At 41.8% G+C, this 16,738-nt stretch overlaps 1 pseudogene; it reads left to right on the top strand.

Annotated features, from left to right (window-relative positions):
* Window positions 1–13,684: 13,684 nt before the first annotated feature.
* LOC100790881 (protein Brevis radix-like 3) lies at window positions 13,685–14,223 on the top strand (annotated as a pseudogene).
* Window positions 14,224–16,738: the final 2,515 nt, after the last annotated feature.

The following is a 16,738-nucleotide window of genomic DNA, read 5'->3' as shown; positions in this document are numbered from 1 at the left end:
AGTCGGCGATGAGGGAAGGGAAGAGCAGCATATATGTATGCAGTCCGCGGATAAGAGAAATTTTGGAAGGCCTAAACCGTGGTGATATACTTCACCAAGGATGCAGCTTCACAAAAGCCCCGATACCCCTCGGCAGCTAAGCTTGTTCCTTTCCCATACCAAAACAGCCACGCAGTCCCATGGAGGTATACCCCTCCGAGTGAAAGGAAAGAAGAAGCCACTGACATCAGCTCGTTGTCGGCCAAGGTAACCAATATCACGGGGCTGAGCGGTGTGACCCGCAGCGGTCGCGTGTTTTCACCCCCCGACCTGCCGACACAACCCGCAAACGTTAAGGTAAAGGCCAAGATGGTGGAAGAACAAAATGACAAGACAACCCTCACTCCGAATGAGGATATTCCAGTGAAGGGTCTTCCAGAGAAAAGGGATGGTTGTGGCAAGAAGGAAGTGTCGCTAGAGGAAGCAAGTGAGTTTCTCCGCATTATTCAGCAGAGCGAGTTCAAGGTCAATGAACAGCTCAACAAAACCTCGGCCAGGGTCTCTCTTTTGGAATTACTCATGAGCTCTAAGCCTCATCGGGCTTTGCTAGTAAGGGTCTTGAACGAAGCTCATGTGGCTCAAGATATCTCTATAGAGGGCTTTGGAGGACTCGTCAATAATATCACCGCCAACAATTATCTCTCCTTCGCCGAAGAAGAAATCCCTGCCGAGGGGAGAGGGCATAACAGGGCTTTGCATGTATCAGTCAAGTGCATGGACCACGTCGTAGCCAAGGTGCTTATCGATAATGGTTCCAGTTTAAACGTAATGCCCAAAAGCACTTTGGAGAAATTACCGTTTAATGCTTCCCATCTAAAGCCAAGTTCCATGGTAGTTCGTGCCTTCGACGGCACCCGCCGAGAGGTTAGGGGAGAGATCGACCTCCCTGTACAGATAAGCCCCCATACCTGTCAGGTTACCTTTCAAATAATGGATATTAACCCGCTTACAGCTGCCTTTTGAGGCGCCCGTGGATTCATTCGGTGGGAGTTGTTCCCTCTACACTCCACCAAAAATTGAAATTCGTAGTAGAGGGGCATTTGGTTATCATATCGGGCGAAGAAGACATCTTGGTGAGTTGCCCGTCCTCTATGCCATACGTGGAAGCCGCGAAGGAGTCATTAGAAACAGCCTTCCAGTCTTTTGAGGTGGTTAGCATTGCCTCTGTAGATTCCTTCTCTGGGCAACCTTGCCTGTCCGATGTGGCAGTAATGATGGCCCGTGTGATGTTGGGGAATGGTTACGAGCCCGGAATGGGTTTAGGCAAGGACAACGACGGCATAACCAGCCTAATAAGCGCTAGAGGAAATCGTGGGAAGTTTGGGTTAGGCTATAAACCCACACAAGCGGACATAAGGAAAGGCATTGCAGGAAGGAAGAGCGGAGGTCAAGGCTCGCGATTGGGACAAGAAGTCAAAGGAGGCCCGCCATGCCACATCAGTAGGAGCTTTATAAGCACGGGTCTAGGACACGAAGGCCAAGTCATTGCGATATGTGAAGATGATTCGCCGAGTGGGTCGGATTTGGTACAACCATGCCCTCCTGGTTTCCGACTAGGAAATTGGCGAGTGGAGGAGCGCCCGGACATTTGCGCAACAAGCATAATCTAACCCTTTGTGGCTTTTAAACTCTACAGTTGGGCCTAGGCTTTAGAGTTTTCTTTTGTTAAGGCTTTATGTCTTTTGTTCCTAAATTTATAATACAAAGATCTTTCTTCATCTGTTCCTATGTCTCTACCCATTCTCATCCATTTGCATGTTTATTTCTTTGCGTTTAAAACTCCAGATCCGACAACGAGTCCCTCGAAGGTACTAATACCTGGGACCTGGCCATCGATTTCGAGCAAGAAACGAATCAGGTGGAGGATGAAGAGGAGGAGGATGTGGGACTTCCCCCGGAGTTAGAGAAGATAGTCGCCCATGAGGACCAAGGGATGGGGCCTCATCAAGAAGAGATGGAACTAGTGGACTTAGGAACCAGCAGTGGGAAAAAGGAAGTGAAGATAGGAAGGGGTATGACCACACCCATCCGTGAAGAATTGACAGTCCTGCTAAAAGAATACCAAGACATCTTTGCTTGGTCGTACCAAGATATGCCCAGTTTGAGTTCTGACATTGTACAACACCGATTACCTCTAAATCTCGAGTGTTCCCCGGTAAAACAAAAACTGAGGAGGATGAAGCCCGAGACATCCTTGAAAATAAAAGAAGAGGTAAAGAAACAATTTGACGTTGGTTTTTTGGCTGTCGCTCGGTACCCAGAATGGGTTGCCAACATTGTACCAGTCCCGAAGAAAGATGGGAAGGTGCGAATGTGTGTGGATTATCGGGACTTGAATCGAGCCAGTCCCAAAGACAATTTTCCTTTGCCGCACATCAATATCCTCGTGGATAATACGACCAATTTCGCTTTGTTTTCCTGCATGGATGGATTCTCCGGTTACAATCAGATAAAAATGGTGCCAAAGGATATGGAAAAGACTACCTTCATCACCCTGTGGGGAACATTCTGTTACAAGGTGATGTCATTTGGACTCAAGAATGCCGGGGCAACTTATCAACGGGCTATGGTGGCTTTGTTCCACGATATGATGCACCAAGAAATCGAGGTCTATGTGGATGACATAATCGCTAAATCTAAGACCGAGGAGGAACACCTTGTCAACCTGCGAAAGTTGTTCGAAAGGCTTAGGAAGTATCAATTGAGGTTAAACCCCACTAAGTGCACTTTCGGGGTCAAATCAGGGAAATTGCTAGGTTTCATCGTAAGCCAGAAAGGGATAGAGGTGGACCCCGAAAAGGTGAAGGCCATCCTTGAGATGCCAGAACCCCGTACCGAGAGGCAAGTCCGAGGTTTCCTGGGATGTTTGAATTATATTGTCAGATTCATATCATAGCTCACTGCTATTTGTGAGCCGTTGTCCGTTCGCTGGAACGAGGATTGTCAAGAGGCATTTGGAAGGATCAAACAATGTCTCATGAATCCTCCTGTGCTTATGCCACCGGTACCCGGAAGGCTTTTCATCTTGTATATGACGATTTTGGATGAGTCGATGGGATGTATGCTGGGGCAACATGACGAGTCCGGAAAGAAAGAGCGCGATGTCTACTACTTGAGTAAGAAGTTCACGGCCTGTGAAATGAATTACTCCATGCTCAAAAGAACGTGTTGTGCTTTAGTCTGGGCGTCCCACCGCCTAAGACAATACATGTTGAGCCATACCACCTGGTTGATATCCAAGATGGACCCGGTTAAGTACATCTTTGAAAAGCCTGCTCTCATAGGACGGATCGCCCGGTGGCAAGTCTTGCTATCCGAGTTTGATATAGTTTACGTCACCCAAAAGGCGATAAAAGGAAGCGCCTAAGCAGATTATTTGGCTCAGCAGCCTCTCAATGACTATCAGCCCATGCATCCCGAATTCCCGGATGAGGACATCATGACCTTGTTTAAGGAAAAACTAGACGAGGACCAGGACAAATGGACCGTATGGTTTGACGGAGCGTCAAACGTTCTAGGCCAGGGAATTGGAGCAGTATTGGTCTCTCCAGACAACCAATGTATACCTTTCACAGCTAGGCTGGGCTTTGATTGCACTAACAATATGGCTGAGTATGAAGCGTGTGCCCTGGCCGTCCAGGCGGCAATTGACTCTAATGCCAAGCTGCTCAAAGTGTACGGGGACTCGGCATTGGTGATTCACCAGCTGAGAGGGGAATGGGAAACTAGAGACCCCAAGCTGATACCCTACAAAGCCTATATCAAGGAGTTGGCTGATTCCTGTGATGAGATCTCCTTTCATCACGTTCCCCGGGAGGAAAATCAAATGGTGGATGCGCTTGCTACTTTGGCGTCCATGTCCCAGCTAACACCGCACGGGGACCTACCATACATTGAGTTCTGGTGTCTTGGCAGACCCGCACATTGTTGTCGGGTGGAAGAAGAACAGGACGGTAAGCCTTAGTATTTCGATATCAAGCGATTCGTTGAAAGCAAAGAATACCCACCGGGGGCTTCCGACAATGATAAAAGGACATTGAGGAGATTGGCGGCTAGCTTCTTCATGAGCGGGAGCATACTATATAAAAGAAACCACGACATGACTCTCCTACGATGCGTGGATGCCAAAGAGGCAAACCACATGATTGAGGAAGTCCACGAGGGTTCGTTTGGAATGCACGCCAATGGGCATGCTATGGCTAGGAAGATCCTGAGAGCAGGTTATTACTGGCTCACCATGGAAAGTGATTGTTGCATCCATGTAAGGAAATGCCATAAATGTCAAGCATTCGCGGACAATGTCAATGCTCTGCCTCATCCCCTGAATGTCATGTCCGCCCCTTGGCCTTTTTCCATGTAGGGAATAGACGTCATAGGGGCCATCGAACCCGAGGCTTCGAACGGTCATCGCTTCATTCTAGTGGCAATAGATTATTTCACCAAATGGGTCGAAGCGGCTTCCTACACCAATGTCATGAGGAGTATAGTGGTCAGATTCATAAAGAGGGAGCTGATTTGTCGGTACGGACTCTCTAGGAAGATCATTACTAACAATGGCACCAATCTGAATAACAAGATGATGCAGGAAATGTGCGCGGATTTCAAAATCTAGCATCACAATTCCACGCCCTACCGACCAAAGATGAACAGAGCCGTGGAAGCAGCCAACAAGAATATTAAGAAAATTATTCAGAAGATGACAGTGTCATACAAAGATTGGCATGAGATGTTGCCTTTTGCCTTGCATGGATACCGAACTTCGGTACGAACTTCTACAGGGGCAACGCCATATTCCTTGGTTTATGGAACGGAAGCGGTACTCCCATTTGAAGTAGAGATCCCTTCCCAGAGAATACTAGCAGAATCAGGTTTAGAAGAATCAGAGTGGGCTCAAACACGCTACGACCAACTCAATCTTATTGAAGGTAAGCGCTTGACGGCCATTAGCCATGGGCGCCTGTATCAACAGAGAATGAAGAACACGTTTGACAAAAAGGTGCGCTTGCGCAAGTTCCACAAGGGGGACCTTGTGCTGAAAAAGATGTCCCACGCTGTTAAAGATAATCGAGGGAAGTGGGCCCCAAACTACGAAGGACCTTTCGTTGTGAAAAGGGCTTTTTCCGGAGGGGCCCTGGTGCTTACCAACATGGATGGCGAGGAGCTACCTTTACCCGTGAACTCTGATGTTGTCAAGAGATACTACGCTTAGAATCTGGGGCAATTAAGGATATCGCTGCATGTTCTTTTATTTTTATGTGTTCTTCTTGGTTTCCCCAGGGATTCCTGTCTGCTGTAATTTTCTCGTCACATTTTTTTTAAAAGAAGAGAATATGAGTTTGAGACTTCAGTCCTCGCTTTGTGTGCTTTAAACCATGTACGCTTGTGATAACCTGAGTCTTTTCGCTCAGTCCATGAGATGCCCCAAGCGCTTAATTAAAACTGAACCTAATCAACTTACATTAAAAAGATTGTTGCATTTGAAAACACTCATGCATACGCGTACACATGCATATTTTGTGATAACAGGGGTAGAAGCATCTTAGGCAGTGGTCAGATGTCGGGACGAAACTGAAGGCAGAAACCCATCAAGGTAAAACAGTAACACGACCACGGTTTGCCACGCAATGTCGTTTCCTACTTTCAGGTACTTAGGGACGGACGCAGGTATAGGCTAGGGTCACGACCGATGGATCGTCGTCCCTTGCATAGCTTTGGACAAACGGAAAGCGTCGTTGCAAGGCAGCCTAGTATCCTTTAAATTCCCAGTAATTATTAATGTTGTGTCTTTAAAATAAATATTGGATGCCTAATATACCCTGAGGGGGTTCGAGTAAGCGAACGCCGACCCATAGAAAGCCTTACTTATTTCTTCCCAAAAAAAAATGCAGGTTAGCTCGCCTGGGCGAGCAACCCCTGCACGAAAGTGTTTAAAAAAGGAGAGGGGGAAGGTTTCTGCACCCCAAAAACTCCCCCCCCCCCCATTCAAAAGCAAGAGCTCATGGATTTCACGAGTTTGCAGCCCTTAGGTCACCATTTTTCGCATTTTTGATTCCGTTTTGCACTATTATTCATCTCCAACAAGAAATGACTCCGAAAAAGCTTTTCGCGAAGAGATCTAGGAGGGACATCGCGGCTGAAGGGACCAGTGCCGCCCCCGAGTTTGATAGCCACCGTTTCAGGAGCCCCCATCACCAGCAGTGCTTCAAGGCCATCAAAGGATGGTCATTCCACACAGAGAAACGCGTCCAGCTCAGGGACGATGAGTACACAGATTTTCAGGAGGAGATAGCCTGCCGACATTGGATGTCGCTAGTCACTCCCATGGCTAAGTTTGACCCTGATATAGTCCTGGAGTTTTATGCTAATGCTTGGCCCACGGAAGAGGGAGTGCGAGACATGCGGTCATGGGTAAAGGGTCAGTGGATTCCCTTTGATGCAGATGCCCTCAGCCAGTTCCTGGGTGACCCGCTAGTGCTGGAGGAAGGTCAGGAGTGCGAGTTTAGTCAGAGGAGGAAAAGGGCCGATGGGTTTGATGAAGAGGCCATTGCCCAGCTATTACGCATACCGGGTCAGGATTTCGCCCGGACCGCTGCCGGGAGGCAGGTACAGATCATGCGCACCAGCATGACCACCTTGACCCAGATGTGGATGACGTTGCTGCTCAGCAATGTCCTGCCCAGTGATCATAACTCCGACCTTCCTCTGCCGAAATGTCAGCTGGTGTATGTCATCTTGACACGGATGAGCGCCCATGTGGCTCAGTTGATTGCTTACGCCATCTATTTATTTGCAGGTATGCCACCCACCAGGCACCCTCTAGACCCAGATAAGTCTAACAGGGCCCTGGGGTTTCCAGCATTGATCACGGGCCTCTGCTATTCATTCGGGGTTCCCGTCACACCTAGTAAGGTGACCCGGCCACCGATCACCCGAGCCTTCATTGAGAAGTATTGCACGCCTAGGCAGGCGCAGGGTGATGCACCGCAGGCTGCACATGCACCGCCACCACCTCATCAGGCTGATCCTGTTGGGTCATTAGGCATGGAGCGGTATCTATAGCATTTGGTTCGCCAGCAGGCGGCCAACCACTAGGGGCAGGTGCAGATACACAAGTGTCTCTACCAGCTCAGCCTCAGTCAGCAGGGCCTGGGTTTCGTTCCTTTTGCGTGCCCTACTCCAGATCAGTTTAGGACTGAGGTCGCATGGCCCGGAGATTGGCCCAAGGCCCAGGCGGAGAAAACGCCTGCAGGAGCTCCCGACGATGCAGAGGAGGCTCGCATGGATGAAGAGATGACGGACTTGCTCGATTTCTTGGGAGGAAGCGGAGCCGCGTGACCGAGGTCACCGCATTTTTTTTTTTTGACATTACTATTTTTTTTATTAGTTTGCTATTGACGTTTTCTGTTATTGTCTATATTGTTGTTCACATTACTATTTTCTGTTCATATGGTTACTAACGTTACTATCATTATTGTTCGTTTCTGTTAGAAATTTTTGGCGTTATGGTTCTCAGTTATTTCGTCACCGTTTTTGCGACTTACCATTTTCGTGCGTTTTTTCGTTCACCTTGTGGTTAGACGTAAGTAGGTAGTGTGCGCCCTCGTCCGCACGACCTTTTCAGAGAGAAAAAGAGAAAAAAGAAAGAAGAAAGAGGAAATGAACAAATGATAAATAACTTAAAAAAGAAAAGAGGAAAAGGAAAAGAGAGCAAGTAAGAAAAAAAAGAAAAGAGAAAGGAAATAAAAATAAAAAGTTGTCTAGCTAAAAAAAACAACATGCTTGTGAAAGGAGATAACTTCCAACTTTTCTTTGAAAAAAAATTCATTGATCATAACCAGTTTTTGAAAAAAAAATGTGTATACACTTGAAGGGTAAATGCTGTGAAAGTTTTTTTCGAACACCCAAAATAGACTCGGATGAATGCACAAATTGATAAAAGAACATATTTTGGAAACACTGGGTTGACTAAAATAGAGAAAATGAATCTTGAGCCCTAGCATCACATGACCAAAAAAATTTCGACACTTGAGTGTCTACATAGGTGCATGCATGACTAGCTTTGCATAAAATTTCCAAATCATCATTGTTGCATTTGTGTCATGGAAATAATGTGGGACATCCCCTTTTATCCTTGAACCAAACCAAACCCTGACATATATCATGTCCAGCCGTTCTACAAGCCTTGAGCCAAAATCCCAACTTGCCATAAACCTTGCCCTCGGAAGAAAACAAAAAAAAAAAGAAAAGTTTCCAATCAAAAGAGTGGGAGAAAACAAAAAGAGAAAATTCCCAATCAAAGTTTGAGAGAAAACAAAAAAAAAAAGAGAAAAGGGAAAAAATTCCCAATCAAAAAAATCGAAAGAAAGCAAAAGAAAGAAAATTCCCGATCAAGGATCGGAAGGAAACAGAAGAAATATGTAGAAAGGTCTTTGGACCAGACAACATCTAAACAATACAGAATTGTCACCAAGTAAACAAGAAAAGAAAGGGGATCACGACCTAAAGTGGTCATTTCCCTTTGATTGTCAACCAAAATCCTGTGCGTCGGTGACTTGTTCACCTCGCACTAAACAAAAACAGAAAAGGAAAAGGCCAGGAACACTCAAAGCCAAAGTTCCCGCCAAAAGAACCCATTCCCAAGAAAAATCCTATTGATCCATGATCACACATGTAATCTTTGATTTGATAGGAAATGATTTGCAAAGTCAAGTCATGGCATATCTATGGTTCGGAATTAGGATGAAACACTTACTTGTGTGAGATTGATACACTTTGAGTGATTTTCTTCTATTTTTTGTTGGACCCGGTGTTTCCTCTAAATGGTCATTTAGAAATGAAATGCTAACATCCAAAGTCTCATTTATGGTTATGAGAAAATTTCATCAGCATACTCCTCTTCCTCGGTAGACACATTGTTTTTCATCCGAAAAGCATATGTTGCTCTGATTAGTTGGAACTTTTGTCTCTTTACTAAAGCATGTTCACATTTTAGTGAATAAAACACCGAGACTATTTTTAGTCTCACAAGTTATCCAGAACTACGTAGGTCTGAGTTCCTCATTGAGGATACGTAGGAGCAAGAGCCTCGGTTTTGTCGGTCGCCCCACAATCTCTGTCATACTGACCCTAGAGTCATGTGACAGGCGGAAATACCCAAGCGGTTATCCGTATAAACTTCTTTTGCTATCTCTACGACTCAAAGCATGATAGCACACGGAGACTAACGTCGTCTTCTGAGCCTTTTGTCATTCAGAGGCGGCGGGCCCGATGACACGCGGGAACCATTTGGTCCCGCACTTTTAAACTTTCTTTTGCTATCTCTAAGACTCAAAGCATGATAGCACACGGAGACTAACGTCGTCTTCCGCGCCTTTTGTTATCCAGAGGCAGTGGGCCCGATGACACGCGGGAACCATTTGGTCCCGCACTTTTAAACTTTCTTTTGCTATCTCTAAGACTCAAAGCATGATAGCATACAGAGACTAACGTCGTCTTCTACGCCTTTTGTCATCCAGAGGCAGCGGGCCGGATGACATGCGGAGACCAATTACAGTCATTCGCACGCTCAATGAGTGATAAACGCGCAGAGACGAATTTTGCGCCCTTTGTCATTCAGGAGCGGCAAGTTGAGTGATAAACGCGCAGAGACAAAATTCTGCACCCTTTGTCATTCAGGAGCGGCAAGTTGAGTGATAAATGCGCAGAGACAAATTATGATCATTCTACGCCATTTGTCATTCAGGGACAGTAAGTCGAGAGGCTGGCGGAGACGAATTATGGTCATTCCGTACACCTTTTTGCCATCCAGAGGCGATCGTGTCTGGTGGCACGCAGAGACAAATTATGGTCATTCTGCGCCTGGTGTCAACCAGGAGGAACGAATTCGACAGCATCAGGATGATGTGTCGGTACTGATCATTTTCAAATTTTTGCAGGTTCCGCTAACAGGGAGATTCACCAGTCGAATGGTGTTTCTCTCGAACGAAATTTGTGTCTTATCTTTACTTCCCTTTTATCTCCAATAAAAGACAAGTAAAGAGGGGCAACTGTCATACCCTAATTTCGTCTGGGGACCATCCATTGCTGGGATGCGACCCTTGTTTAACCACTTTGAGGTACTTGGCACCCATCGTTGAGCAATTCGTGAAGTTCCGTGGCATGTCGAAAGTCAAAAGAAAGCATTGTTGCACAACCCATGAATTTCCGTGACATGCCGGAAGTCAAAAGGAAATGTAAATGCACAATCTGTAAAGTTTCGTAACATTCTGAAAGGCAAAAAAGGGATGATTACGTAATCCGTAAGGTTTCGTAACATTACGGAAAGAAAACAAGTATCGTTACAAAATTCGTAAGTTTTCGTAACTTTACGAAAAAAGAATCAGCGAAAAAAGGCAAGGGGTGTATTTAATAAAAATGGGGGTGCAAATAGCAATTAGGCCCACTTGGGCCTTCCAGGATGTTCCTCCAGAAGGCAGTTGCTTCTGGAGGAAGCAACCTAGCTCGCCTGGGCGAGCTGGGTGGCAAGCTCCCCCATTTTCCTATAAATAGGGGGAGGAGGGAAGAACAAAAATGTTCAACCCTCCTGGTATCTGAGATTCACTTAAAATTAGTGAGAAAAATTGTTTCCGTGAAGAAAATCCAAGCCGAGGAGCTTCCGTAACGCTTCCGTGACGTTTCCGTGGGTGATTTCGCAAAGATTTTCAACCGTTCTTCGACGTTCTTCGTTTGTTCTTCGTGGTTCTTTTGTCTTCAACCGGTAATTTCCCGAAATCAAACTTTTCAATTTTTTCTATGTACCCTTAGTGGTCCTCATTTGTTTCGCATGCTTTTATTTTTATTTCATTTACTTTCCGTACCCCCTTTTGACGTGTTTTAGTCATTTATTTAAGTCATTTTCTTGCCTAATCAAAAATAAAATAAATTTCCACTGATCATTCGTATTGTAACATCCTTTAATTTTTGTTAAAATGAATTCTGACCGTTCGGTCATGCCGTAACCACGTTTAAAACCAAAAAGAGGCAAAATAATAATATAATAATCAAAAATATCTTTTTAGTAAAATAAATCAAAAAAATCAACCGGACGTTTTCTTTGGAATTTTTCCTTTCTTAATCAAATTGACTAATAACCAAAGTGAAACTAAGGCTAAAATCAATTCATAAACCAAACTTTTTGTCATCGCCTAAAAAAGCCATTTTTAAAGGTCCAATGCCTTGAAATGATCTTTTCCGTTTTTATTGGTTAAATATAGATTTCTAAAAGGCCTAAAATCAACATGTAGCTTTATTACCTCTTTCACAAAATAAAGAGATCATTAATGGTCCAATGCCTTAATGTTTTCTCTCTTTTCAAAAGAATCGAAAGATTATTTAATGGTCCAACGCCTTAAATGACCTTTCATTCAATAAAAACATATCTTGTAAAAAAGGATAAAAAATAACTTAACCAAACACTTTGTTCTTAGAGAACTACGTAGGTCTGATTTCCTTATCACAATTGAGGAATACGTAGGAGCAAGGGAAACACCCTCTTCGACCGCGAAAAGATAAAAATATAAAAAGTACAAAAAGAAATAAAGACGTAAAAGGGAACATAAAAATTGAAGTCATGTTTTGCACATTGAATTAAAGGTTGTCGTCTCTTGTGACGGACGTGTGGGGTGCTAATACCTTCCCCGTGCATAAATACAACTCCCGAACCTTTCACTTAAAGTTCGTAGACCACGTCTTTTCCGGTTTTTCCGACGTTTTTCTCAAATAAACATTGGTGGCGACTCCGCGTGTATTCCTTTCTTGGAAGACGCACTCGTGAGTCACGCGTCGCCCTCCCGCCGAAGGGTAGGTTGCGACAACAATGGTATTGAGATCACTGAAGCTCTACGATTACCAATGGAGGTTTAGAAGCGGTTGCATGAACAACTTGAGGTTTGAACTTCATTCCTCTATGATTTCTTTCTATCATATTAAAATGAATTATGTTACAAGGGTGGTTCAAAGGTTTGATCAATTTGCAAGCTTTTATTCTATTGCAATCAGTATTACACTAGTCATGATTGAGTTGTGGTCAAAACATACATATACTTGCACACACACACATGGTGGGTGGATGAGGGGGTGGGAGTGGATCTCACCTTACAATGATGCTACTTGTGCACCATTAATAACTTTATATAGAATGAGGTTTTTATCTATCCACTTAATGAATTATAATTATATAATACCTTAATTGTTTGTGTTGAAAATTTTCAAAATTGGACAACTACAAGTCTATAATCAAAGGGTTTTTCAGGCATTCAGTTATGTAGGTTGATTGGATAGATTATCATATCAATCATTGGGTTTTCAATCAAACTAGCTAGTTTGGTTTTTAATTTTTTCAACCATGGTTGCCATTGCCATGATTATAGAAATTCATGTTTTATAGCACAGTGGCACTGATAAGAATAAACTTTTACTTGTAATTTAAGTCAACTACAAATGAAGTCTGTGTCTTTGTAAGTTGGTGAAAGAAACTGAAGGGATGCAAATTTTATGTGCATAAAGAATTTAATATTGTTTATTACTCATCTTGTTCTTTGCATTTTTTTATAGTCAAATGTTAGTAATTAGCATGTTATATTAGTGTGGGGATTTTAACCCATGACCTCCTTATCACTCCAAGCCTTATGCCCCTCCCCCTTCCCCAACCACCAAACCACCTAACACTCCTCCTGTTCTCTGCATTTTGATTCCTACTTATTAATTGTATCTTTTAATAAATTATCAGCTTCATTTACTAGTCATTCCCAATCATATATCTTGACTTGTTGAAGATACATATTTTAGTTGTAAGAGTTACAACACTTTCTTATGAATGTTGTGCTATGTCTTTTTCATCTTAAGAGGATCAAAAGAATATGATTAGCTGGTTACCATGCTTGTCATGTAGGCTATTGGTTTTTAATTTTGGCTATATTGGTTAAAACATTTGTTTCTTTAATCAAGTGTGAAACTAATTTATGTAATACTGTTATTAATATTAGGGGTTTATATTTTGAATTGCAAAAGGTTAATTGTTGGAGGCATCCCACTTATTTCTCTTATACTAATCATATCTTTTTCATAGGTCTAATACTATTTATCTCATTCCCTTCTTCTTTCTGTCAGATTCAAAGAAACCTACAGTTGTGAATAGAAGAACAAGGTAGATGCCTCCATATGATGTTTAAGAAGCAATGTAAAGTTGGAACTGAAACATTCAAGGCACCATCATATACCACCATTAAGACTCCATTTGGGATGTCTTCAAATGCTACGAAAGATTCCCTTTCCAAAAATGAAATAGAAGCATCACAAGTACTGGACCATTGCAGGTCAGGACCTGATCAGGTTAATGGTAGTACCAGAGTTGAGGAAGGCTCATTGGAAAAGTGTGGGAAGCCTGATTCTTCGAAAACTCAACATGCTATAGCTAGTGAAGATAGTGCTCAAGCCCTAAAGCATCAAAGAACTAAGTAATTAAGCTATATGAATCTGCTAAATCACAGTATCAATAGTGACACTACAAGACAATACTGAATTATGAAATATTTCATTTTAAGAAAGATTAGGTTGAATGATTGTTGGAACTCGTAACCTATGAGTCCCTCCTGTCCAATTGTGGTTAATGAATGAGTACAATGTTAATAGCCTAATAGTAATACCAACAGACCTGGGAGGATTCAATTTTGTTTTCGGGTTGTCTTTTAATGATTTGTTTTACTTAAAGAGGGAACTATGGTTTCCAAAAGGGGTGGTTTTTGTTTTTCAGATCATGGACATGGTAGTGAAGGCTTCTTGGCATATAAGAGCTACAGGCCATCTTCAGGATCTTCAAATGGTAACAGGAATAGGAAGTATGCAGACTCAGATATGGGGTCAGATTCAGCAAGGTTCAATTGGTCCTACCAAAGAATTGGGAGCTCCAATTCAACCCCAACAATGTGGGGGAACGAAGTGGAAAATGGTAAGGTGAAAGGGATTTCAAGTGGAGAAGGAACACTAGGATCAGTGAGTGGACGAACTGAGTTAGTGATGTTCATGGAGGAGGATGAGCCTAAGGAGGGGATTGCACAAGTTGAGCCTAGTGTGCTTATTACTTTTGTTTCATTGCCTCATGGAGGGAATGATCTTAAGAGGATACAGTTCAAGTACTATTACTACTAATCCTCATGTGTGTGTTTTGAGATTGCACATTTGGAGGAGTGTATGTGTATGTGTAAGCACATGCCTTTGTCATATGGTAGAGGCAACTCGCCTTTTTAGCCAATGTGAGACTTTTTCCTTTGTTGTGTTTTAAATTGTCTCCCTTATTCTTTAATCTGGAAAAACTAAGTAATGTTTGTTTGGGAGTGATCTCATGCTTTTCAAAGGTTGTCCAGATTCTAGATTGGCAGGATCTATCTTGTTTCTATTGTGCCTCTTTCGTTCCATAGTTAGTAACTCATGCTTGGCTGGGACAAAAGCAAAAATGATTTTTATCTTCTAGCCAGATCATTCAAATGCACTCCCTCCCTCCTTCTCAGCCCATAAAAAGAAAAAAAAAGAAAAGAAAGGAACTTATGCAAAGAAAAAGGCATGGCTTGGTTTTGTACCATTCGTTTTATGAAAAACAAGCAAAATTTGTCACACCCTTCCCCATTTCTATTCTAAATTTAAAATTTAAATACAATAATTATAAAGGGATATTAGAAGGAACCATTCAATCATTAATAGTTTATGAATATGAAATTATACTTTATTTATAATAGTTTCATTGCTTTAACTAAGTTAAAAATAAGTCCTTTTTTTGTTGGGAGTTAAGTGTCCTTTGGGTTTTTGTCATTACACTCATAACTTTAGGATCATCTGTCTTTCATCAAAGCTTGAGCTTCTCCTTATCTTGTTTCAGAAGTCAGAATTGAATTGGAAACAATCAAGAAGATCATGAATCTTAAATCAGTCAAGAGCTACTAAATTCAAATTTGAACAACATGGATGTTGTGGGAACAAAACTTTTTCCTCTACAAAAATTAACCTGCTTTTTTATTTTCTTAAGAGGGGTAACCACCTAAAGCAATTGCCTTATGCATATTGGACTCACTTTTGAAATTTTTTTACACTACTATAACTTGCAAGTTTTTTTTGTCTGCCTTTGAATATTGGTTGTTAGTCTGAAAATAGCAATTAGAATTCCATGTTTACATTTTTGTGTTGAAATCTTTTTAATGAAGGGAAATATACTAGTGTGCAATGTCACATTTCTTTTTTGTTTTTTTAGCTGTTTGATGATTGTACATACCGATTATTTTATTTTATTTGATATATGGATCAATCTGAAATGTTTAATAAATGGCAAGCTCATAGGTGGTGGGCAGAGAATTATGACAAGGTCATGGAATTGTACAGTGTTCAAAGGTTCAATCAGCAACTAGTTCCTCTTCCAACCCTACCTAGATCTGAAGACGAGGTGAACATACGGTTTTTTGCAATTCATTGTTAACAATTGCATGCTTAAACTTCTTTATCCTAGGAACTCATTATGCTTACATGTTATGCTTAGCAATCAATGACAAATTCCTTCTAACTCATACTTGAGATAATTGAGTTAATTAAAAATCTAGTTCTTGGATAAGCAACAGGTGTGTAGGATTGCCTTCCTAATTTTAGATTCCATCGTAACTTTTAGTCATTTCTTGTTTTTTTTTTTTGTGGTGGTGGTGGTTTTTTAAGTTTTTTTTTTATCTATTAACTTAAATTACATCAACTATTTCACTATTCTTATTGAATGGAGAAATTATTAATATCAATTTTTTCATGTTTATGGATCATACATGTTTGGTTCATCTTATTTTAAAGAAACAAGTGCTTATTTGTGTCTTCTTAAGAGAGTTTTTTTTTTATAAAAAAATAAGTGACTATTTTGTGAATTTGTGATAATGGTATTAGCTTCCATGATCTCCAACCTAGAAATTGTCCTAACTATTGTTGTATATGGTGACTAGTCTTAGGTGTTAGAGTACCCTACGAGCGGCAAGTGTACAAGTCTTTGTGAACTCAAGGTATACTATGGATGTGTATTATGCGTTTCATTAATTAAGATTTTTGTAGAAAAAAATCATGACATGGTACACAAGGGGAAGAATTGAAGCCAAGATGGCTTGCTGGCAAAGTGAAATAGCTCAACCTCTACTGGTTTGAAAATTGTTCTTTGTTGGTTGAGTAGAATAGAGGAAAGCCATTTAAATGCTCTCTTCTTTCTCTCCTTTAAAGATTGTCTTTCTCCAATGCATGATGCACTTGTTGCATTCATACTATATATTTTAACTCCAATGCTTAACAACATGCACAACAGAAAAACCCATACAGTAGGGTAACCCCAAATGTACTTACACATAGACTATGTTTGATCACTTACCTAAGTTGCACACCAGTTGGTCAATAATCATAATACAAACCATTTTTTTTTTTCAGGATCACTTGCTATATATATAATAACATTGACCTCACTACTTTATGTGTACAACTTTTGTGATTCAATTGGTGTAGAACATAATAAAGCTACCTAGACAGATATGGAAGGTAGACAAATTGGAGAAAATGGATGAGGGAAACTTAGTTGATCCCAGGACTTCCCCTGAGCAAGTTGTGGAAACAAAGGCAATTTAGGATTGACAAATGATATGAAATTGGAAACTGGCAC

The sequence above is a fragment of the Glycine max genome, chromosome 10, assembly GCF_000004515.6.
Source record: "Glycine max cultivar Williams 82 chromosome 10, Glycine_max_v4.0, whole genome shotgun sequence".
Lineage (NCBI taxonomy): Eukaryota > Viridiplantae > Streptophyta > Magnoliopsida > Fabales > Fabaceae > Glycine > Glycine max.
The sequence above is the reverse complement of the archived record's forward strand: the minus strand, read 5'-3'. Positions and strand labels throughout refer to the sequence as shown.